At 38.7% G+C, this 24587-nt stretch overlaps 1 pseudogene; it reads left to right on the top strand.

Annotated features, from left to right (window-relative positions):
• The first annotated feature begins 8899 nt into the window (after positions 1-8899).
• LOC139037985 (large ribosomal subunit protein uL22-like) lies at positions 8900-9449 on the top strand (annotated as a pseudogene).
• The last annotated feature ends 15138 nt before the right edge of the window (positions 9450-24587 follow it).

The raw sequence follows: 24587 nt of genomic DNA, 5'->3' as shown, positions 1-24587 counted from the left end.
TCAAGGAGGTGAATTCAATCCCACCAGCTATTATATGGACACCAACTTTTACTTTGAAGACAGGAAACACTGGAACATTTTAAACGGTGCTGAGCTGATCTTACTTTTTAACAAATCATGTTGTTGTGCTGAAAACAGGTGCTATAAGAGAGAGGCTGTCATGGGGGGTTGAAGCAGGGAGACATGTTGAGAGACTATTACAGTAATCCAGGTGGTTTACAGTCCAGGTGACCTGACCAGGGTGATAGCAATAGAAGTGATATAAAGTGATGAAATTTTGGATATACTGTGAGGCTAGACCCAACGAGATTTGCTGATTGAGCGGATGGGGAGGTTACTAGTGACTATAACAAGAAAACTTTTAGTAACATGGAAGGAAAAGATGCCTATTTATAGTGGGTTTAAGAGAACTGGGGAAGAAATGGATTAGATTATAGATGACACTTCTGAAAAGCTTTGCTCTAAAAAGACAGTCTTTAGAGAGGAAGTAGGGTTAAGAGATGGTTGTTTCTGTTAACAAGGAGAAATAACAACATATTTTATATTTAAAGTAATGATATGGCAGAGAGGGAAAATGGATGGGAGAGAGAGGACATGACAGTCAAAGCAACTAACTAGGAGAGAGAGGATGGGCGGTAGTGCTCAACAGAAATAGCTGTTCAATTAGGAGCTGGAATGATGGATCCACAGTGATGATGGGGATGATGGATCCATAGCGATGATGGGAAGACAGAGGAGGTAGGCTATGATGATACACATGAATAGAGAGAGTCATGTAGTTTGGGGAAAGTGTTTTTTTGTTTGTTTCTATAATTCATAAAATAAGAATCAAGGTTTTTATTGCAAAGTGAGGGTAGTGGAATCAGAGTTGGCCATGTGAAAAAGAGGTGAGGGTAAGAAGTAATCATTAGGAGAGAGAGAATTCATTATCCAGGTGTAAATATGGGAGCAAGTGACTGAGATTGTATGAAGGACATTACTGAGAGTCAAGGAAATGAGAGGCCAGAATATAATATGTGGTTAAATTGAAATTAGCCAACAAGCATCATAATACAAAGAGTATTGTAAAAGTAAGCCAGAACTAAAATCTTCAAGTTTTACTAAACGGTTTGGTTTAATTTTAAACTTCTATTTTTATTTTTGTTGAACACTCAATTCCAATGTCGAAAATGTTCTTTTTCTCATTGTTGTCTTGTTTTCTTTTATATTCCTTTGAATGATTAAGAATGGGGCTTTATGACTAGCCTATGACTAGTATGTGATACAAATTTGTTACATTATAAAGTATACCCTATAGTGAATTGAAACTTGAAACAGTCAACAATTTATACCTACAAAAGAACAATTTCCATTGGCTGGATGAGGGGGAAAAATTATTTCTTTGATTCACAGTTTTAGAGGAAAGAAAGTTTTAAAAAGACATGGCTGGTAAATGTGTGAAAATTTAAACTGTTGTACTGAATGAGTTCAGTGATTCAAGCTGGTGAATTTCCAGCTGAAGAAGAATGTTAAGTGAAATAGTCAAAAAACAGTCATCAGTGAAATCCATCAGAAACCCATCATTTCACATTGCGCCATTAATCTTCAGCAAGATGTCAACTGTGAATCACATGAATATTTGGGTGTGAGAGGGCATCATCTATAACACCCAGTGTTAATAGAAACTGTCAGGCCTATGCTCAGTTGCCCACGTGATGGTCATTGATCTGCTCTAATAGCAAGACAAAGACTTATGAATTCTGGACACCATTTTGAAGCTGGGCTCTACTTATTGCTCCTTCAGACACCTGCAAGATATTAATCAATTGATAGCTATTTTTAGTTTCAGATGGGCTAGTCCTTTCCAAATTGGATACTGGGAAAGGGATACATGAGATTAATGCAGGACCTCAGTTGATACTGAAGTGCTGAGAACTAAACAGCAGAATAGAGATACAGTTACTGTGGGCTCTGTCCCATGTATGATCCTTAAAGTGAGAAATACAAGCTGAATATAGTAGGACTTACTAGCAACTGAGGACCCTACTGACCAAAAGAACTCAAATACCTTTTTTTGTGAGAGATCTCAATTTAAAGCATGGGGAATTGTATGTGCTATGAAATTTCCAGAATTAACCTTTAGTCCATACATGGCAATGATTATTTTTAAGTCAGCATTTTCATTTGCTATTTTTAGGAAAAGAAATTTAATGTGAAGGAGACTGAGGACCATTGTACAATGTGTATACATGAAGAGAATCAAACAAAAATTCATCACACTAGAGAAAAACATAAGAGATTTGGGGACAGGAAAGTTTTACGAGCAACACAAACATGCATGAGTGGATAGGGATAGGCACAGAGAGGTTTGAGAAGTTTGGGACACAGAGCCACCATCCATTATTTCATCTGTGCTACAGAAAAGGAAAAAAAAAAAAACAAAAATAAAATCACCCATTGTTCTAACAAAATCTTACTAAAATTGATGTCATAAATATAATGACCATCATGAAAAGCTTTTCTCCTGTTGTGTGTGTGAGGAGACGCACGTTATCTCATGAATATTATATGATGCTGTACATTTATGATATATGTGTGTGCCTAGTTGTGACCCCATGGATTGTAGCCCACCAGGCTCCTCTGTCCATGGAATTCTCCAGGCAAGAATACTGGAGTGGGTTGCATTCCCTTCTCCAGAGGATCTTCCTCATCCAGGAATAGAACCCAGGTCTCCTGCATTGCAAGCAGATTCTTTACTGTATAAGCTACAGGGAAGTTCATCATATTTGTGATAAAGCAGCCTTAGTCAGTTCATGCTGCCAGAACAATTAATCAGACTGGTAACTTAAACAACAAAGGTTTATTTCTCACAGTTCTGGAGGTTGTAAGTCTGGGATTATGGTGCCAGCGTGGTCAGGTTCTGGTGAGTGTGTTCACCTCCATTGCAGATGGCTGACTTCTCACTGTACCCTCAAATAGTAGAAGGATAAGTGAGCTAGCTCTCTGGCCCCTTCTTATGAGAACACTAGTTCCATTCATGAGAGCTTCATTCTCATGACCTAGGTATCTTGCAACGGCCCCCACCTCCAAACACCATCACACTGGGGTAAGGGTTGTGCTGTGCTATGCTCAGTCATGTCTGACTCTTTGTGACCCTATGGACTGTAGCCCAACAGGTTCCTCTGTCCATGGGATTTTCCAGGCAAGAATGGGTTGCCATTTCCTTCTCCAGGGGATCTCCCCCACCCAGGGATTGAACCCAAGTCTCTACATCTCCTGCATTGGCAGGCAGATCTTTACCACTGAGCCACCTGGGAAGCGTTAGGGGATAGATATGTGGTCTGTAACACAACTGTTGATCCATGAGAGAAACAGAGACAAAAATGGTCAAAGAGAGAAATCAAAGGAAAAATATCAATTGCAACAAAGCCACTGGAACAAAAATGTTGACCTATGTTCCTACATACAGAGGATAAGAAGGAATTGAGAGATGGCTTTTAGAGTTGACTCTGGGTTGAAGGACAAGGAAAAAACTGATTTGGAATGTTCTTCGTGTGGAATTCAGAGTGAGAAGCAATTAGTTCAGTTTTGTTTTGCTTTGCTTTTCATTGAAGCTGGGATTGTAGGTGCACAAATAATAGTTTTATTTCAAATTAGTTGTTGCACTGGGAACCCAGTCAGAAAAAGGCCTTTGCTTTCTATCAAACACTGGTTACTAAAGGAAGCAGACTAGTGGGATGAGAATGAAATTCAGAAATCCAATTTAACCTCTGCAACAGTACCATCAACCTACACGCATATACTCTGAATACCAACAGGTTCCCCACCGATTCACTCTTATTCATGAAAGGCTAAATATGTGATATTCTGAAGACACTCCTGGGAGCTGGTGAGAGGAAGTTGAGGGAAAATATGGAAAACTACTATTGTGCTGCTTCTCAAAATTTCCCACCTTCATTCTGGATACATGGGGTAATTATACTCCTTAGGAGTATATTTAGCCTTTCATGAGTTTGATCCCTGGGTCAGGAAGATCCCCTGAAGAAGGGACTGGCTACCCACTTTAGTATTCTTGCCTGGAGAATTCTATGGACAGAGGAGCCTGACGGGCTGCAGTCCATGGGCTCACAAAGACTTCAACATGACTGAGCAACTAACACTTTCACTTTCATTTTCACCTTAAGGTTATAAATGGCTATATGACTTATTTTTGAAAATAGAATATGAATACAGGTGATGCATTAGAGTCAGGCTTCAACAATACGTGAACCATGAACTTCCAGATGTGCAAGCTGGTTTTAGAAAAGGCAGAGGAACCAGAGATCAAATTGCCAATATCTGCTGGATCATTGAAAAAGCTAGAGAGTTCCAGAAAAACATCTATTTCTGCTTTATTTGACTATGCCAAAGCCTTTGACTGTGTGGATCACAACAAACTGTGGAAAATTCTTCAAGAGATGGGAATACCAGACCACCTGACCTGCATCTTGAGAAACCTGTATGCAGGTCAGGAAGCAACAGTAAGAAATGGACATGGAACAACAGACTGGTTCCAAATAAGAAAAGGAGTATGTCAAGGCTGTATGTTGTCACCCTGCTTATTTAACTTATATGCAGTGTACATCATGAGAAACGCTGGGCTGGATGAAGCATAGGCTGGAATCAAGATTGCCAGGAGAAATATCAATAACCTCAGATATGCAGATGACACCACCCTTATGGCAGAAAGTGAAGAAGAACTAAAGAGATTCTTGATGAAAGTGAAAGAGGAGAGTGAAAAAGTTGACTTAAAGCTCAACATTTAGAAAACTAAGATCATGGCATCCAGTCCCATCACTTCATGGCAAGTAGATGGGGAAACAATGAAAACAGTGTCAGACTTTATATTTTTGGGTTCCAAAATCACTGCAGATGGTGATTACAGCCATGAAATTAAGAGATGCTTACTCCTTGGAAGGAAAATTATGATCAGGTTAGACAGCATATTAAAAAGCAGAGACATTACTTTGCCAACAATGGTCCATCTAGTCAAAGCTATGGTTTTTCCAGGAGTCATGTATGGATGTGAGAGTTGGACTATAAAGAAAGCTGAGTGCCAAAGAATTGATGCTTTTGAACTGTGGTGTTGGAGAAGACTCTTGAGAGTCCCTTGGACTGCAAGGAGATCCAATCAGTCCACCCTAAAGGATATTAGTCCTGAGTGTTCATTGGAAGGACTGATTTTGAAGTTGAAACTCCAATACTTTGGCCACCTGATGCAAAGAGCTGACTCATTTGAAAAGACCCTGATGGTGGGAAAGATTGAAGACGGGACGAGAAGGGGACAACAGAGAATGAGATGGTTGGATGGCATCACCGACTCAATGGACATGGGTTTGGGTAAACTCCAGGAGTTGGTGATGGACAGGGAGGCCTGGTGTACTGCAATTCATGGGGTCGCAGAGTTGACTCTGGACATGACTGAGTGATTGAACTGAACTGACAGGTGTGTCTTCTCTGGGCAGACACATTTAATTGCCATTGGAGACGTTTCAGAACCCTCTTCCTTGGCTGCTGTAATCATGGTAGCATGTGTTGATATGGAGATGGAACGCTGAACCATCACATGGAGGACAAGAACCTGGGTGGGGTCACTAGATGCATAGTGCACCTTGAACAGGATTTAAACCTTTGTTTTGAAACCACTAACATTTGGAAGTAAGTTGTTTTTTGCTGCACCATAACCTAGTCTATCTTGACTAATACAAGCTCCAACTTCCCTGAAGACTTGGAATGAACAAAACAAATGCCTTAATACTTTGGCATCAAAATCAGTGGACAATTAATTTAGAAGAGAGCTTTACATTAGAATAAAGGAATTTGCAACTTTATCATCAAATTTTACAATTTTTATTAGTTTAATATTTTCAGTAAAGCATACCACTCCTTGCAACTATTGACTGAAAGATGAGTGTGTCCAATAAGATTATTTATAAACCAATGCTCTACTGACTGCATCATTTCATTCACTCACCCATTTCTTAGCAGTTTTTCTTTGAATTGCAAATATTTTAAAGGAATGCCAGTTTAGCCATGACCTTAGGAAGATTTCTTACCTGCCTTTTAATTTGGATGTAAAATAGGATTGCATCTTTATCTTCTGCCTTGAAGTCATTTCATAGGATTTCTTTTGAAATACTTTTGCTATAGATCTGGAGTTAAGAGGATAAATAAGTGAGACAGTAAATATTTTCAGATTTGTGCGTCATATGATCTCTGTTGCAACTCCTCAATTCTGTTGTAGCATGAAAGCTTCCACAGACAATACACACAAACCAATAAGTGTGTCTCTTCACAAATACAAGCAGGAGGCTGATTTTGGCCCATGGGCCATAATTTGTCAAATCTTGCTTTAGATATTATTTCCAATTCAAGTCACATCTATGTAATTCCATATTATCAGCTATCATGATAGCATGACTATATTAACTTGGGAACTATATTAATGAAATTAACATTTCATCTGACAACTTATCTGATGTTCTTACAATCATGAAATAAAATACATACCCTATTTAGGTTCTGGGCTTAATATCCTTTTTTTTTTAAAAATAACATTTATTTTAGTTTCTTATTTCTTTTTTACATCTAGCTCTACAATACTAGTTCTGTAGGGCTAGATGTAAAAATGAAAGGAGAACTAAAATAAAAGTTATATCTTTGTAGGATTTTCAAAAGCCTATTATTTCCCCATGTTACAGTTGAAATGAATTTTTTTAATGGAAACATTTATTTTTTATTCCTTACAAATACCAAGAGATAAAAATCTTAGTGAGATAAAGGAAAGAAAATGATGATAGAAGCCACTGCAGAATAGAAATGGATCCATAAAGTTGTTTTCAGAAAATGAAATCATGACTGACGTTATCTAACATCTCCCCTCCAGGGAGACACTAACCTGTGCCAAATTAGGTCTTTGTTTATTAGTTCAAAATAAAAAACCACTAAAATGTTGCATATACAGGAGATAGTTCAAAATAAAAAACCACTAAAATGTTACATATACAGGAGACTCTTGGAAAGAAAAAGAAGAGAAAGAAATTATAATACATGTATACCTGAATCTCCTAGAAGGAAAACAAAACAATTTTGCTCTTTTTAATATCAGTCTCAAATTAATTTATTTTAATATCATGCATTTTGAACTGCTAGGGAAAAGAAGAAAACAAGAAAGGTGGCTATGGCAAATGAATTCAAACCTATAGTAAAATAAGGAAATGAATTATGATAAGACCCAAGGCTATTTTCGTTCCCTGCTTCAAATACCATGGCATAGGGGGGAGATATACATCTCGTACAATAGTTCAATGTTTCGGTGAGCACATCTAGAACACTAATTATAATCAATTTTATTGGCTTATAAAAGATGTATGCATGAGCTCTGTCTTTCAATGGACTCGGTTAGTTTGCTCCTATATATACTCCTTAATATACTGGTCAGTTAGCTTCTAAAGAAAGTGGGGTAAGTTCTCCTCTTGACTGCTTCATTGCTCACTCGGGCTGTATAAGCAAGGACAAGACCTTTTTGAAAGGGAGGAAAATGATTGATGCCGACTGGAGTGATTCAGGCGTGTAATAGATTGCAGTGCATCCCTGTGTCCCACCAGAACATGCTTCTGTGTTCAGGTGGTTTGACTGCAGTGTAACTGCCAGGTAACTGGAGCTGTCGCGGAGACACTGGACAGGACTGAACGCTGAAAGTCAAATGGCCAAGAGAGCTGCACATGGACAGACTGGATCAAAGCTGGCTCTGTCAGTGCAAACTATGTGAGCTTGTACAAATCATTGAATCATTCAGAGTTTTGGCCTTCCCAACTCTTAGGCTGAGCTAGATGAAGCCGCCAACATTTGACTGTCTTCATCTATGAAACTGACAATTTCATGACTCATGATCTGTGGCTACATCATTCTATGGCTGTGATCAAATGAAATGTTTCTATAAACTTCTAGGTATAGTATAAATGCATTTATAATTTGTTTATTCTTCTGAGTAAAATTATTGACTATAAGGTATTATTTAATGATAATTACAATTTACCATTTTAATTCATTGATTTATATAGACAGTTAATAATTGATCATTTAACATTTGTCATTAAATAAATACAAATTGCACCAAACAGTAATTTATTCAGTCATGTGTATATATCTTAGGATCCTAAAGTTTACTTCATCACGCATAGACCATTTGCCGATAGTCATAACATCGGGTTGGACATTTCCTGTCCAACAATGTGCTCTGCTGATATAGAGTCTTAGTGTGCATATTTGATACCTGTCTTACTCCAGGCTACCTTTCATTTACAAAGGTAGTATGATGATATTGGCAAATTCCATCAAGATGTTCCAACAATCTTACTTGTGACCTCCATGCCTATCAACAAGCATCCAGGTGTAGAGCAGAGCTCCACTGTGACTTGGAATAGACTTGTATCTTGTATCTTATATACGCATATGCTCCAGTGAAGCCCAATGGTGCAGCTCTGAAATACTCAAAATATGTTTGCTTAAAAAATACACATCCATAGCTTTTTCAGTAAGCAACCTGATAAAGTTCAGTGTGCTAAGTCACTTCAGTTGTGTTCAACACTTTGCGAACCCACCAGACTCCCCTGTCCATGGGATTCTCCAGGCAAGAATACTGGAGTGGGATGCCATACCCTCCTTCAGAGGATCTGCCCGACCCAGAAATTGACCCCACATCTCTACGTCTGACGCATTGGCAGGCAGGTTCTTTACCACTAGCACCACCTGGGAAGCAGCCCGACGTGATCTCTAAAAATGGTGTGCTATTCATTTGACCCCAAAACCCCCAACAAAATCATGCAATTCAAGAGGTTCAAATCTTCATGTTCACCTGAAGAACACTTGTGAAGCCATCCTGGCCATTAAGGGTATGCATATCCAGAAAGCTACCAAGCATCTGCAGGATGTCACTTTAAAGAAGTGATGTGTACTGTTTCATCATTACGGTGGCGCAGTTGTTAGGTAAGCCCAGGCCAAACTGATGCTGGATAAAGGGCTGGTGGCACAGAGAGAGTGCTGAATTTTTACTGCATATGCTCAAAAATGCAGACAGTAATGCTGAATTTAAGGGCTTAGATATAGGTTCTTTGGGCACTGGCCACCTCCTGGTGAACAAAGCCCCCGAGATGCACCGCAGGACTTACAGAGCTCATGATCGGATCAGCCCCTACATGAGCTCTCCCTGCCACATTGAAACTTTCCTTATTGAAAAAGAACAGATTGTTCCTAAGCCAGAAGAGGCTGAATGGAAGAAAAAGATACCCCAGGAGAAACTGAAGAAACAAAAACTTATGGCCCAGGAAAAAAAGGCTGCAGAGAATAAATGCAAATTTAAAAAAAAAAAATCCATAAAGTTATTGAACTCTTTAACTAAATGTGTAGGTTTACAGTATTATAAAACCTGAGAGTTTTTGGTCAGTTATTCTTTTCATTTGTTCTCAAAAGACTGAATAAACCCAGGGTGAGATTTGAGTGTTGACACAGGGAGAAGACAGAAGCCTAACAGCAGAACGTGGTCACTAACACTCTGGGGTTATTAGGAAACTTCAAATGGGTAATTTTAGAGCTGGAGAAACAAAGCATAATTCATAACGAGATGTGACCGATTTGCTGATAATGTTTACGAGGACTATTAAACCACTTAAGCAATCAGCTTCCATTGCAATGTGACAAGTGTATTTATGTGGCTGCAGTGCACCTCCTCCTCAGATTTCTCAAAACGTCCTTTAGATACTCTATTAAATTAAGAACACTCAAGACACCCATTTAAATTTGGAAGCACACTTGACCCTTCTCTTCTTTTATATGTGGAGTTTACTGAAGGTGATATCAGTGAAAGAGGCTGGAAACCTCAACAGTTTCAATCCTACACTGATTACAAACTAGAGGATGCAACATATTTTATTACACTTTCTTTCTTATCTATCCCGAAGGTTGCAAATTGTTCTCCTTGAAGTAATTGGAGATATAACCTGAACCTTGGTAAATTTTCTGAAGCTTTGAGATCCACTGGGAACTATGTTGCTGTTGTTGATGTTCAGTAGCTAAGTCATGCCTGATTCTTTGCGACTCCATGGGCTGCAGCGTGCCAGGCTTCTCTGTTCTCCGCTATCTCCCAGAGTTTACTCAAACTCATGTCCATTGAGTTGGTCCATGTGTCTAACCGTCTCATCCTCTGTCTCCCCCTTCTCCTTTTGCCTTCAATCTTTCCCAGAACCAGAGTCTTTTCCAAAGAGTTGGCTCTTTGCATCAGGTGGCCAAAGTATTAGAGCTTCAGTTTCAGCAGCAGTCCTCCCAATGAATATTCAGGGTTGATTTCCTTTAGGACTGACTGGTTTGATCTCTCTGCAGTCCAAGGGCCTCTCAAGAGTCTTCTCCAGCACCACAATTGGAAACTATACTAGGACCAAAAATCTTGACAAACATTCAATAGAAGAAAAATGTTCACCAACCCGATTTCCCTCCAGACAGTTTCGTCTTGTCTCTTGGTAAAGAGCACCTACCCTTTAGAGTCCCAGGATCCTTCTCATGCCTTAAGCAGCCATTGTCCTGAGTGGGTCTTTGGTCTCCATTTTTTATTTTACTCATTATTTTACAATTATTTTATTGTTTAGAAGTAATGGCAACTCATAGAATAAAGCACATTTCTCTTGGTGATAATTACACTGTGTCTTCAGAAGAAAGTCAAAAAGAATGACTAATGATGTAAATTTTAAGTACCTTAATAATTTGATGAGAAGATATTTACAACTAGATATCTTTATGAATTTTCAAGGTACCCTATTGACATGGTCTTATATTTCTGCTTTATTTAAGGTCACTCCTATTATAAATCAAGAAGCATGTATTCTGTGCTCAGTAGTAAGCTAGGTTCTGTGAAACAACACAGCATAAGATAAAGCTCTGCTGAAAAAGATGTCTAATTTTCTTTGACCCATCTAGATACTGCAGTGTCATTTGGGAATGCCCAGCTGCTGGGAGAAAATTGCCCAGAAGCTAAATCTTGCCGCTTGCAAAAATCTAAGCCTTTGGTGTTTATCACTATATAAAAATCCAGCAAAGATCTTATTCAAAAAGCAGAAGTTCCCCAGAATAGCTTTACAGAGAGAAGCCCAACAAGGAAGGAAGGAAGGAAATGTCATAAAAGAAAAACCAAGCATAATAATGTGTCTCTTATCCCAGTTGTCAACTCAACAAGTATTTTGTGGCGTGATCATGTGAAGAGTCTTGGGGAATGGAGAGAACGTTCTGCTTTTTTCCTTTTTCCCAGAGCCAAGTGTAGCCACCCTCTTCAGCCTGGGTGTCCGGAGGTAGTTTAGCTTCGTAGCCTAAGCCTGAGGAATGGGTACAGTAGTGTGAGTCATTGCCTGAAGAAAATTCTTCCCAAAGCTCTTCTTGCCTTCTCCCCAACACCTCTCCTCTATAATTGAGTCTATGCTAATACGAACAGCTATGAATGGCGGCATGGGTGAGAAATTAATGTAGAAATTGCAGCAACCCATGTAGTGCACAACTATGAACAAAGAGAACTTTTTACTGACCACATGGAAAATAGAAATGGCAAACAGACCACCATGTGGCAAATTTAATCAACAAATGGGTTTTATTCGACCTGCCCAGTGTTAAATTACAAAGTATTTTTTAAAACCTTTTGTGGCCCTAGTGGTAAAGAACCCACCTGCCATGCAGGTAGACATAAGAGAGCCAGGTTCAATCCCTGAATTGGGAAGATGCCCTGGAAATGGAAATAGCAACCACTCCAGTATTGGAAATGGTGAAGGACAGGGAAGGCCGGCATGCTGCAGTCCATGGGGTCTCAAAGAGTCGGACACAACTGAGCACATGAACAGCAAAAACTCCAGTAATCTTGCCTGGAGAATCCCATGGACAGAAAAGCCTGGTGAGCTGCAATCCTTAGGGTTATACAGAGCTAGACACAATTAAAATAACTTATCACACACACAAACTTTTGAGTTCTCTGCAAACTAACTTCATCTAAGGATCAGGATTTCTAGTTCTTTCAAAAATCACGTAGTCTGATCACCCAACACCTACATTTCCCCTCCTCACTACATTGGCTGGAACAAAGTATCAAGTGCCCTCCTGGGGTCAGTCACATTCTCCCCAAATTGCTGCCAGCAATTCTTCTTATTGGTTTCATGGCCATGGACCACTTTTCTATCACTTGAAGGTATTTGAGATTAAGCTGCCCAATGGGACCCTTATGTGCCTTTGAGCAACATCCAGTGAACCAACTACTGTCTTGCTTGGAGTATCTTGAAAGGAACACTGGTTCCAAACCTATCGTCACTGCCTACTTGGACTGCCCTCCCCAGTGGTAGGGCTTGTTCTTGTCTAGGCACTAGTTTGGGAAGGAACGAGAGAGATAGTTACTGGTGTTTCTGCACGTGATGGCTACCCACTCTGGTGTTCTTGCCTGGAGAATCCCACAGACAGAGGAGCCTGGCAGGCTACAGTCCATGGACTCACAAAGGGTAGAACACCACTGAGTGACTAACACTTTCACTTTAACCACACATGAAGTGTTTAGCTGGTTGGCTTAAAACCCTGAATGTTCAGGCGTATGTGGATCAGCCTCCCATGGGGTAAGTCTTTCTCCCATACAAAAACCTGGTTAATGTTTGGTGTGTCAGGCACTGATGGTTGAGTTTTGTTTAAGTGATGACTATTATCTTAGCAATGACTACTTTTTGAGCACTGGGTCCCAACCATCTCATACTTTTTATCTCATTTAACTTCCCCAACAAACCTAGAAGGTTACATAGTGAATATCTTTTATTTTTAACTGCCCACCATCCTTCTGCCTTCACTTGGTAATAAAATCCTGCTTCCTTTGAGAAAATCGCCCACCATTTTCCAGAACCTATTACGGCAATCTTAGGAGCACTGTCAATCACAGTATATATGTGTGTTCAGTTGCTCAGGCTTTTCTTTCGACCCCATGGACAGTAGCCCACCAGTCTCCTCTGCCTTTGGAATTTTCCAGGCAAGAATACTTGAGTAGGTTGCCATTTCCTACTCCATGGAATCTTCCTGACCCAAGGAACCCATGTGCCTTGCATCTTCTGAATTAGCAGGCAGTTTATTTATGACTGTGCCACCTGGGAAGCCCTGTCAATCGCAATATTCCCCCATAAGCCACAAAGTGGGCATACTATCCAACCAGAGTCAGTGAAGCTCTCTTGAAGATTTTGAATCTTAGCAAAATGGAGTTTGCTCAGAGTCATCTCGATGGTGTTCCCCTTCAGAAAAGACCTTATATTAGTTCCTAATCTGGTTCCCAAGCTTCCCAAATGAAACAGCAGTAAAGAATCTGCCTGCCAATGCAGGAGACACAAGTTTGATTCCTGGGTCCTGAAGATCCCCTGGAAAAGGAAATGGCAGCCAATTCCAGTATTTTTGCCTGGAAAATCCCATGATTAGAGGAGCTTTGCGGAGTACCATGCATGGGGTCTCAAAAGAGTTGGACACAACTTAGGGACTCAACAATAACAAAACATCTGGATCCCAGAGCTACCATGGTACCTTTATTTTCAGATATAAGCACCTCTATTCTTTCACATAAATTAACTGAAGAGTCTTTCCATTGCTGTAAGCCTTTGCATTATTATAAGACAACTGATTTGCAAAAAAAAAAAAAAAATCAGTTGCATTCTGCAGAAGGACAAATCCATGATATAGTTAGAAATGTATACAATATATGATTAAAACTGTCAACAGTTGAATGCCAAGTTGGGCCACTTACCAGCTGTTTTCATCATAAACAAGTTATTTCATTTCCTTAAAGCTCAGTTTTGTCAGTTTAAAATGGGGATAGTAATACTGCAATGCTCATTGTTGCAAGAAGCCATTTCTGTAATACACACATGATGAGTACTTTTAAATGACTGTAGTATTAGTTGTATATTCTTGCCACCTCTTCTTCAACTGTTCTGCTTCTGTTACGTCCTTGCCATTTCTGTCCTTTGTTGTGCACATGTGCATGAAGTGTTCCCTTGGTATCTCAAATTTTCTTGAAGAGATCTCTAGTCTTTCTTGTTCTATTGTTTTCCTCTATTTCTTTGCATTGTTTACTTAAGAACACTTTCTTATCTCTCCTTGCTAGTCTCTAAAACTCTGCACTCAGTTGGGTATATTTTTCCTTCCCTCTTTTGCATTTCACATCTCTTTTCTCACCTATTTTCATTTATGTTCTTATCATTACTTTCATTACTCAAAGATTCATCTAAATAGGTCAAGCCCTGGCAGGCTTTTTCAAAAGGATTTAAACTAGTGTTTACTACTAAGTTTTCATTATGTATTTTCCTCCTTGAGTGATAGAACACCTTTTTCTTTCTTTTCTCATTGCTAATTTTCATGGTCATGAAGTTTATATCTGCCATGTATATAGAACTGAGCCAGTAGGTATTTGAACTGAGAGAATGGTTTACTGAGAGTAGAACAATGTTATAATTTCATAAAGAAATTGATAGGCTAAATTAGTCAATTTGGTTCTAAATTTGATATAAAGAACATTTGCAGGAGAAAATAATATTTGTTCACATTTTAAACTCAGGGAACAATGAATAAAGACAGAAGAGAAGTAATGAAGGAAGGGAAGAAGGAAGAAAGGAAGGGAGTGAAGAGAAAAAAATAAAATAGGAATCACTTAAGGTGAAACTTTCACAACAAAAGAGAATATGATTTAGTTAGCAATGTACCCAATTTAAGCTAATAGTGTGACTTACTTTAAAAAGCTAGTTCCTTTAGGCTACTTTAGTAGCTTCCCTGGTGGCTCAGTTGGTAAAGAGTCTGCCTACAATGCAGGAGACCTGGGTTCAGTCCCTGAGTCAGGAAGATCCGCCTGAGAAGGAAATGGCAACCCAATTCAGTTTTCTTGCCTGGGAAATCCTATGGACAGAGGAGCTACAGTCTATGGCAGGCTACAGTCTATGGGTGGCAAGAGTCGGGCACAACTTAGCGACTAAACCACCACCACACTATCTAAGGTATAAAATGTGAATTAAAAAGGCTTACAATTTATTTTATTTACTAAAACCTAGCCTGAAATGTTGGGATATTGTGTTCATTTGGGGATATCACATTTAAAGCACATTGATAAGTCAGAGTGTATCCATAGGAATTTTAAATAAAGAAAAGAGGAATTCAAAGTGACAGAATTCAAGAGTTTGAAGAGCTGTCATGTAACACTGTTTACACTATTCACATGCAGCGAGTAGTGTTAGAGTGAATGAATGGGCTGCTTCAAAACAGGTTTATACTTTCTATGACAAAATAGTTAAGTGATTAGATCTGCCTTTTTACACAGTGTGAAAGATTGTATTTTTCAAAATAACCACAGTAATATTTCTGGTCTCATATATTCCCAAACCCATATTCTGGTGCAGAACTTCCACTCTCCTTCAGGCTGTTGTTGCTGTTCAGTTGCTAAGTCCTGTCTGGCTCCTCTGTCCTCCGCTATCTCCCGGAGTTTGCTCAAATTCATGTCCTTTGAGTCAGTGATGCTATCTAACCATCTCATCCTCCTCCACTCTCTTCTCCTTTTGCCTTCAATCTTTCCCAGCATCAGGGTCTTTTCCAATGAGTTGGCTCTTTGCATCAGGTGTCCAAAGTATTGGAGCTTCAGCAAGAGTCCTTCCAGTGAATGCTTAGGGTTGATTTCCCATCAGGAGATGGAGTCTATTTCCCCAGTCCTTGAATTTGGGCAGACTTGTGACTGCTCCAGCTCAGAAAGTTACACTGATTTCTGAGGCTGGATTATAAAAAAGATGTATCTTCCATCAGGCTTCCCCGGTGGTTCAGCGGTTAAAAAATAAAATCCGCCTGCAAAACAGGAGACTTGGGTTCGATTCCTGGGTCATGAAGATCCCTGAAGGAGGAAATGACAACCCTCTCCAGCATCTTTGCCTGGAAAATTCTATGGACAGAGGGGAGCCTGGCAGAGTGCAGTCCATAGGGTCATAAACAGTCAGATGTGATGTGTGTATACACGCGCGCACACACACACACACACACACACTTCTATCCAGCTCCACTTGGGGCACTGGCCCTCAGAAACCAGACTCTCCATTGTGAAGAAGCTCACATCACATAGAGGCCACAAGTTGGTGTTCAGCCTACAGCCCTAGCTGACATCTTAGCTAACAGCCGGTATCAACCAGCTGATGTGTGAACACCTGATGTGAGAATGAGTGATCCTCCAGATCACTTCTGCCCCCACCCTTTGAGTCTTCCAGCTGAAGCTCAGACATCCTGCAACAGAGAAAAGCCACATTTAAAGGAATACACAGAAAGAAATTTCAACATTAAGGTGAACCCTGATATTAAGTCTTCAGAAGCATCAAATTGCTCAGATTTGCAATTCTTTTCCTAACTCTTTTGTATCCATTTCAAACATAAATTTATCCTGACCCCCTCCATTTCAGCTGCCTGAAGAAATAACAGGAAGGCTAGAAAATGAATGAAGGATTGGAAACTACACATTGAAGCCCATTGCCTCTGTGAGCTCCACATGGGGTTCTGAAGTGCCAGGAGCTGTTTGGGAGCAACAACTCAAGTAGCAAAATTTTAGGTCATTCAATAAAGTAGTCTCCTTTACAATGCCCGGCAAGAGTATTTCTAGAGAATTAGGACAAAATGGGACTCTTTGATATAGTTTCAATTTGATTTTAAATTTACCCAGACTTAATAAAAATTCTATACTGAGGTTGCCCTGCTGCTCCTCTGATTTTTTTTAAGCAACACATTGAACTCCAATGGGAAAAAAAATTTATTCAGTTTGAGAGATTTGATGTTTATTCTCTTCTATGTAATTGATATTGACTACTGTGGCAAGGTTTACCTTCCTGTTAATAAATCAAAACAACACATAATTTTTCTCAGACATCTAATTAGAAGCAGACACGTTATTCTAAGAGAACATAAAAAAATGTACTTCCTGGACAACAGATTGAAGATTTAAATGCCTACCTTTATGGTCATTATTTTCAGAATATTTATTTTTAAACTATCATACTTTAGCTTGTTTTTTTGAGGGGAAAAACCATGAATTTTAAAATATTAAGTGTTAAAATCTAATTTAACCCTAAGCACAACTTCAATCTTTTTAAAATTTTATTTGCATCATAAGGTAAGACTCCAGACAGTAAAACTTTTGATAATTTTTAATCTTCCTCAGCCAGCTCATAAAAATATCAATATTGGATTGTAAGTAGCAAAAATAGTTTAAAATAAAGCTTAAAATCATAGTCAACATAAAATTATTAGAGAACTTAGATGAATGTATAATTTGCATAAAGAAACAAAAACTACAGAAACCAATGAGTATTTTTTGCAATATTTTACTTGTGTGTTCTGTGAAATATGTTGGAGTTGATTATATACTTTTGTTATTAAAGATTTTTAAAATATCTGCACTTCCTTTTTACTTCTTTAAATATATGATTACAATTTCTATCCTCTCACTTGATTAAAAACGTTTGGAAACCAGTGATTTCTGATGTTAATAATAATCCCTTTTATTTCTAAGTAATGTTTTCCTCTCATTATTTCCTTACTGCCTTGTTAATTATCAGTTTTCATGGTTTAAAAGTTTTTCCCTAAGGAAAATGAAACAAAGAGGAGGAAGAATTTAGCTGGAAAGTATAATCTTTTGGTCTTCTTTTACCAAATGATGTTGACCTAGTTTTATTATACCCACTTTGAAAATTATAACAAAAACAAATTCCTTAGTTTCCTGAAATATCAGAAGGAAGCACACTGAAACTTCTGTTTATGGCACTGCATTCTTTATGAATTATATCTAATAACTTATTTGAGTGCTTTTGTTAAATCAAACATTAAAAATGGTTGTACAGTGGACCCTCCGTATCTACAGGCTCTGCATCCATGATTTTGCAGATCAAAAAGATTTTTTTTAATTTCAGATAGTTCAGAAAAGCAAAATTTGAATTTGTCTCACACCAGTAACTGTTTACATAGCATTTATGCTGTATTTACAATTATTACCATAGCATTTGAGCTTCTCAGGTGACACAGTGATAAAGAATTTGCCTGCCAATATAGGAGACACAAGAGATGTGGGTTCTATCCTTGTGTTGAGATCTCCTGCAGTAAGAAATGGCAGCCCACTCCGATAATCTTGCCTGAAAATTTTCATAGACAGAGGAGCCTAGCAGGCCACAGTCCATTGGATCATGAAGAGTCAGACATGACTGAGCATAGCACAGCACACAGTATTTACATTCTATCAGGTTTTGTAACGGGGCTTCTCTGGTAGGTCAGGTGGTAAAGAATCCACCTACAATGCAGGAGACTCCAGTTTGATTCCTGGGGTCAGGAAGATCCCCTGGAGAAGGACTAGGCTACCCACTCCAGTATTCTTGGGCTTTCCTGGTAGCTCAGACGGTAAAGAATCTGCCTGCAATTCGGGAAACCTGGATTCGATCCCTGGGTTGGGAAGATCCCCTGGAGGAGGGCATGGCAACCCACTCCAGAATTCTTGCCTACAGAATCCCGGTGAACAGAGGAGCCTGGCAGGCTACAGTCCATGGGGTCACAAAGAATTGGACACAACTGAGCAACTAAGCATAGCACAGTACAGGTATTGTAAGTAATCTAGCGATGATTTAAAGTATATGGTAGTATATACACAGGTTATAAGCAAATAATCCTTTAAATATAATGATGCAGTATTTACATAAGGAACTTGAGCATTCTGAAATATTGATACCTGAGGGGTCCTGGAATCATCTCCTGTGGATACTGAGGGTGACTCTATGAGTAGAAACATAGTCACCATTCTTAGAAAAGTGTCTATGTCAATATCTTTTGTCTGGTATCCATTTTTCTCTCCTTTGACTTTAGTAATGTGTTTTCTCTGGCGCTCTTCTTTTCTCATACTAGTGGTGAAAAGAATATCCTGCTACCTGAGGTTGTATAATATGACAAATACCATCAATTTTATTTAATCAACTCTCATTCTTTTGAGTTGGTCCTGGCAGAATTTTGATTTAAGCGTATTAAAAAGAAGAGACATCACTTTGCTCACAAAGGCCCATATAGTCAAAGATATGGTTTTTTCAGCAGTCATGTATGGATGTGAGAGTTGGACCATAAAGAAGGCTGAGCACCAAAGAACTGATGCTTTTGAAATTGTGGTGTTGGAGAAGACTCTTGAGAGTCCCTTGGACTGAAAGGAGATCAAGCTAGTCAATCCTAAAGGAAACCAACCCTGAATATTCATTGGAAGGACTGATGCTGAAGCTGAAGCTCCAATACTTTGACCACTTGATGTGAAGGGCTGACTCATTAGAAAAGACCCTGATGCTGTGAAAGACTGAGGGCAAAAGGAGGGAGAGGCAGAGGATGAGATGGTTAGATGTCATCACTGACTCAATGGACCTGAGTTTGAGCAAGCTCCGGGAGATAGTGGAGGACAGGGAAGTCTGTTGTGCTGCAGTTCATGTGGTCACAAAGAGTCGAACGTGACTTAGCAACTGAACAACAGTAAAGTTTATTTTGCTTTTGGTACCATTTCCTTACATTTGGAAATAAACTTCTCCTAATGTCTAAGTCTAGGAATTCACTATCTTTGTATTCTTTTATTTCCTCTCTTACCAAATCTGTTTCTGAGAAAATATCTGTAAACTTAAATATTATATATTAACCTCTTCTGGAAGTATCTGCATTTTAAGATTTATAAAGATTTAAAAGTTTATAAAATTTTAAATTGCAGATAATAAAATAGGAGAAGCTGAATAGGATGGTAAATGTGATGAAATATGTTTACTGGAACCCTTCTACCTAATCCAAAAGCTAGATTTATAAACAGCAATCATAGTCATGAGCCACTATGTAAACTTTGTTATGTTACAGGAATTGACTTAGGTGCTGTTACTCTAAAATGAGAGAGGGTGGGAGAATGAGACCCTTTGGAACACAGAAGCATTTCACACCAAGTCTGGTTCACGCCAAGAGCAACAGTAAACAATCAATTTACATGAAAAGTCTTGAGAAATGTGTTAGTGAGTTTTCTTACACTTATTAGTAAGAAAATGCAGTTAGGTCACCTGCGAGGAGGGAAATTGATTGCATGTTGTGTTCTGCAGGAAGATAGAATAGCTTCATGAGCCCAGAATTTTTCTGAGTATTGATGTTCACAAAAACTCTGATGGACAATGAGCTTGTACAATGATCTGAGCTTCAGTGACCAGACCATCCATTTATTTACCCAGAAAATACATAGCAACATGAAAGATTCGATTGGGTCCCAGTTGCCCTATTCAACTGTGGATTATCCTTCCTGGGAAAGTTTATGTTGGGCCAATTCAGTGGGGGTGTACTTCTGCTGCATCAATAACACTATTTAGGCTTGTCTTTGTGACAATCCTTCGTGTGCTGCTAGAAAGTTGGACAAATATATTCCCTACATGTTTCAAAAATCATGGTATAACTTAAACTAAAATGAACCACCTGGGTATATATTGTTAGGAGTCTTCAGGTAAAAATAATGTAATATTCAACTACAACCAGCTGATACACAAAGGGAGCTAAAGTGGCTCACATTACTGCAAAGTCTGGAGAAAGTGTGTACACTCAAATGAGTATTACACAATTTCTCTGCTTTGTATCCCAGCCCTGCTGCTGTCTCATATTAACTTTATATTCAGGTTGGCCTTCTTTAGGATAGCTGCAGTAGGTTCCAGTCATAACTCACAAATAAAACTATCCAGAATAAAGTCATTTTACTCACTGTAGAACAAAAATCTGGGTGTCATAGGCAAAATACTGACCTTCTCCAATCATGTCCGTGTTCTCATCTTTAGAATCTGCGAATGTTATCTTATGTGGTAGAGAGACTTTGCAAATGTGTTTAAAGTTAAGGGTGTTAAAATGGGAAATTATCCTGGATTGTTCAAATGGACCCAGTCTAATAACTTGTGTCCTTAAAAGCAAAGAAGCTTTCCCAGCTGTACTCAGAGGAAGATGTGACCACAGAAGAACGGTCAGAGTTCTTCTGCAGGGCTCCTGTCTTTGAAGACAGGAAAGCAGGTGTCACAAGCCAAAGAATACACTCAGCCATCAGGAACTGGAAAAGACGAGGAAAGGAATTCTCCCTGAGAATCCCCAGAAAGGAGTTCATCCCTGCCAACACTTTGACCTTAGCCCAATGATGTTGTTGTTCAGTTACCAAGTCATGACCTACTCTTCGCGACCCCATGGACTGCAGCACACCAGGCTTTCCTGTCCCTCGCCATCTCACAGAGTTTGCCCAAGTTCATGTTCATTGCATCGATGATGCCACCCAACTATTTCATCCTCTGTCGCCCTCTTCTCCTTCTGCCATCAATGGTATCCACCAGCCCAATGATACAGGTGTCTGATTTCTGAACTACAGACCTGTAACAGAATAAACTCACATTGCATAAGCTGTTAAATTCATGGTTATTTTGTTACAGTAGCCATAGAACTAACACACTGAGTTAGGACATGTAGATTGCACAGATTTAGATTCGCTGCTGAACATGACAGGGATGAGGGAAATACCATGAGCTTATTGACTGAGGCATGAATTAAGTAACCAAACAAACCATTCTGAAGAGAAAGATAGGATAAGATTTAAAAAAGAAGAATCAATAAGCCTACTTTAAATGTCATGTTGCACTTGAAAATATGTGGGTTGTTTTCAAATATCTTTTGATATTGATTTCTAATATAATTCCACAGTGAAAACACAACAAACTGTAGGATTTCAATACCTTTGGACCATGAAATTTTTACACCATGTTTTATATCCCTGGATGTGTTCCAGCGACTCCTAGTTTATAGTCTATGGGAACTTGAAAAGGATTTGTATCCTACTCTTGTGTGAAAATTGTATAAATCTTAATTATGTTGAATTGGTTCATAGTGCTTTTCAGGTCTACTATGTCCTTCTACTTCTCTGTATATTCATTCTACTAGTTTTTGAGAGTTTTATACTGAAACTCCAACTAAAAATCTTAATTTTTTTTACTTAAAACAGAATTGTAATATACAGTGGAACTATATGCAACTTTTTCTGTTTTCCAAGTCTCCTGTAATTGTGTTATCCTACTTTTATAATTTAAAAAATAAAAAAAGATAGACAATGAACCTTTAGAGCTGGGAGAAGTGATCTACATGATCCATAGCTGTCCCACAATGGAGAACAGAATATGTGTGGGCTGTCTACAACACGTACTATAGTGCACTGACCTCAGCAGGGCTGTGAAACTGGGAAATTCCTTTAAGACTCCAAGGTCTGTTCAGCTCCAAGGTTACTCAAAAATGTGATTTCTTCTTTTCTTTCTAAGAGGGATATGGATTAATTTTTCTTCCATGTCTTACAACTTCTCTTGATCAATGTATTTTTAATGTCTAAGGAGATTGTAATTTGTCACATTTCAGGACCTGCCTGAAATGAGGTGAGTGATGTTTAATGCTTGGAAAATGCTCGCCCAGTGCCTAATGGAGGAAAAAATGATTCAGTGGAAGAAAAATAAGGCCAAAACAAAAGTACAACCAACTGTTTATGGAGGTATGATGTTTTTATTACCTAGCTAGAACATAATATAGAATCATAAACTCATGAAAAAGTGTGGTAGCAACCCATTTAAATGTATCATATAATCCTTAGTTCACTGAGGTCTTTCAAGACTTCCTTATGTGTATTAACAAGGACCTGTTCTCCAAAACTTTTTTGATTCTGGAACACAGTAAATACTATAAATATTTGCTGTTATTGATGTTATTTTATCTCTATAATGAGTATCTCCAGTATATGGGATGGTTCAGAGTTTCTTCCAGAGTAACCCTGAGGTATAGAGAAGACCTATATCCTGAAGGTAAAATTAATGTCAACCCTAAACAGAAAGTAATAGATCATTTCTTAGACATGCAGGAACAGAAAGCTTGGCTAGAAACAGCATTCAATTGAATGGATGAAATGAAAACACAAGTAAACTTTTGTAGATTATCAATCACTTTCCAAAGGAAAGAATCTGAGGGACACGGGCATCTCAGTTGTGAAATGACTTTGCCCAGGCATTGCCATGACCTAGAGACACTAGTCATCCAGATCTATCATTTTCCCTCACCTACCAAGCAGCCACACGGTGGTTACTAATGTAAATTCTCAGGTCTTTAATAGTAGGATACAGCATCAGGGACCTTGTGTATACACCCTGAAATATACAAACTAATGGATACTCTATCACATCTCAACCCAGGTCACATTGTCCCTGGTTTATGGTGAGAAAGTTCAGGCCATGAAACAGACTTTGCACTTTGGGAAATTCATCTCTATAGGGCCTCTTACTGGATGGCACTCAAAAAATAACAAAAAAAGGTCTACAGTTTGCTAAATAAATTTTGGAGATATAGCCTATGGAAAAGTGTGTATAAAGTTAGATAAATAACTAATTAAAAAATATATACCCTATCAGGTGTAAGATGGATGAGAAGTTTTATAGCACAGGGAGCCCAGTCTAGTCCTCCGTGATGACCTGGAGGGATGGGATGGGGGAGGAAGGAAGTGTCAGAGGGAGAAGATGTATGTATAATTATGGTTATATGTGTTGTTGTATGACAGAGACCAACATAACATTGTAAAAAAAAATCTTTTTTTTTATTTTCTAAAAACATTGAAAAAATAAAAACTCCCCTGGGATAATATTTTTAGTCAAGAGTTGTCTGCATGTATTCTGTAATTTTAGGATTGAATGTTTCTTTTTACATTCCAAATTTCACAAAACATGGTAAACTATGGATAGTGGCTATGCTTCTGTATTATTTCAGAAATAACGCTGCACTGAGGTTCTCAATCTACTTATCTGACACCACTCCAGAGCTTCCCTGGGACACTTGGAAATATAGGGAGTGGGGATGACAAGAAAGGAGCTTTCTCTTGTCACAACTACTAGGAGACATTCCTGGTATCTACGTCCTGAGGGGTCAGGTATACTACACATGCTGCAATATTGGGAAAGTCACACACAACAAAGAACAAAGAACTGTCTTGTCCTAAATGCAATTGTGTTTCTGTAGAGAAACAGTGCTCCTAGTCGCTTGTGATGTAAGGACTGCTGGAGACCTTCTGAGATTATGATTTAAAACAAAAAGACACTAGGGGTTTAGATGCATTTACTGCAGCTAGATCAGGAAACGGTATGAGCAGTTTAAGTTTCCATTTCTGTATCGTTGTATAGAACTGTGTGTGGGGGTGGTGGTGTTGGCGGGCTGGTTTTGTGTGATTTTCTTTACTCTCCAAGACTCTAACAATAGAAATTAGCTTCTCTCATTTTTCAGTGACTAGAGACTGATGACATAGTCCTTGGGTCTGGAGGAAATGAAGATCTTGTGAACTTTCTAGTTAGCTTTTTAAATATTATTTATTTGTTAATTGGAGGACAATTGCTTTACGATGTTGTATTGGTGTCTGCTATACAACAACACAAATCAGCCATAATTATAGATATATCCCTTCCCTCCTGAACCTGTGC

Source organism: Odocoileus virginianus, chromosome 1 (assembly GCF_023699985.2).
Source record: "Odocoileus virginianus isolate 20LAN1187 ecotype Illinois chromosome 1, Ovbor_1.2, whole genome shotgun sequence".
In the NCBI taxonomy this organism is placed as follows: Eukaryota; Metazoa; Chordata; class Mammalia; order Artiodactyla; family Cervidae; genus Odocoileus; species Odocoileus virginianus.
Note: the sequence above shows the minus strand (reverse complement) of the source record. Positions and strands in the feature narration are given on the sequence as shown.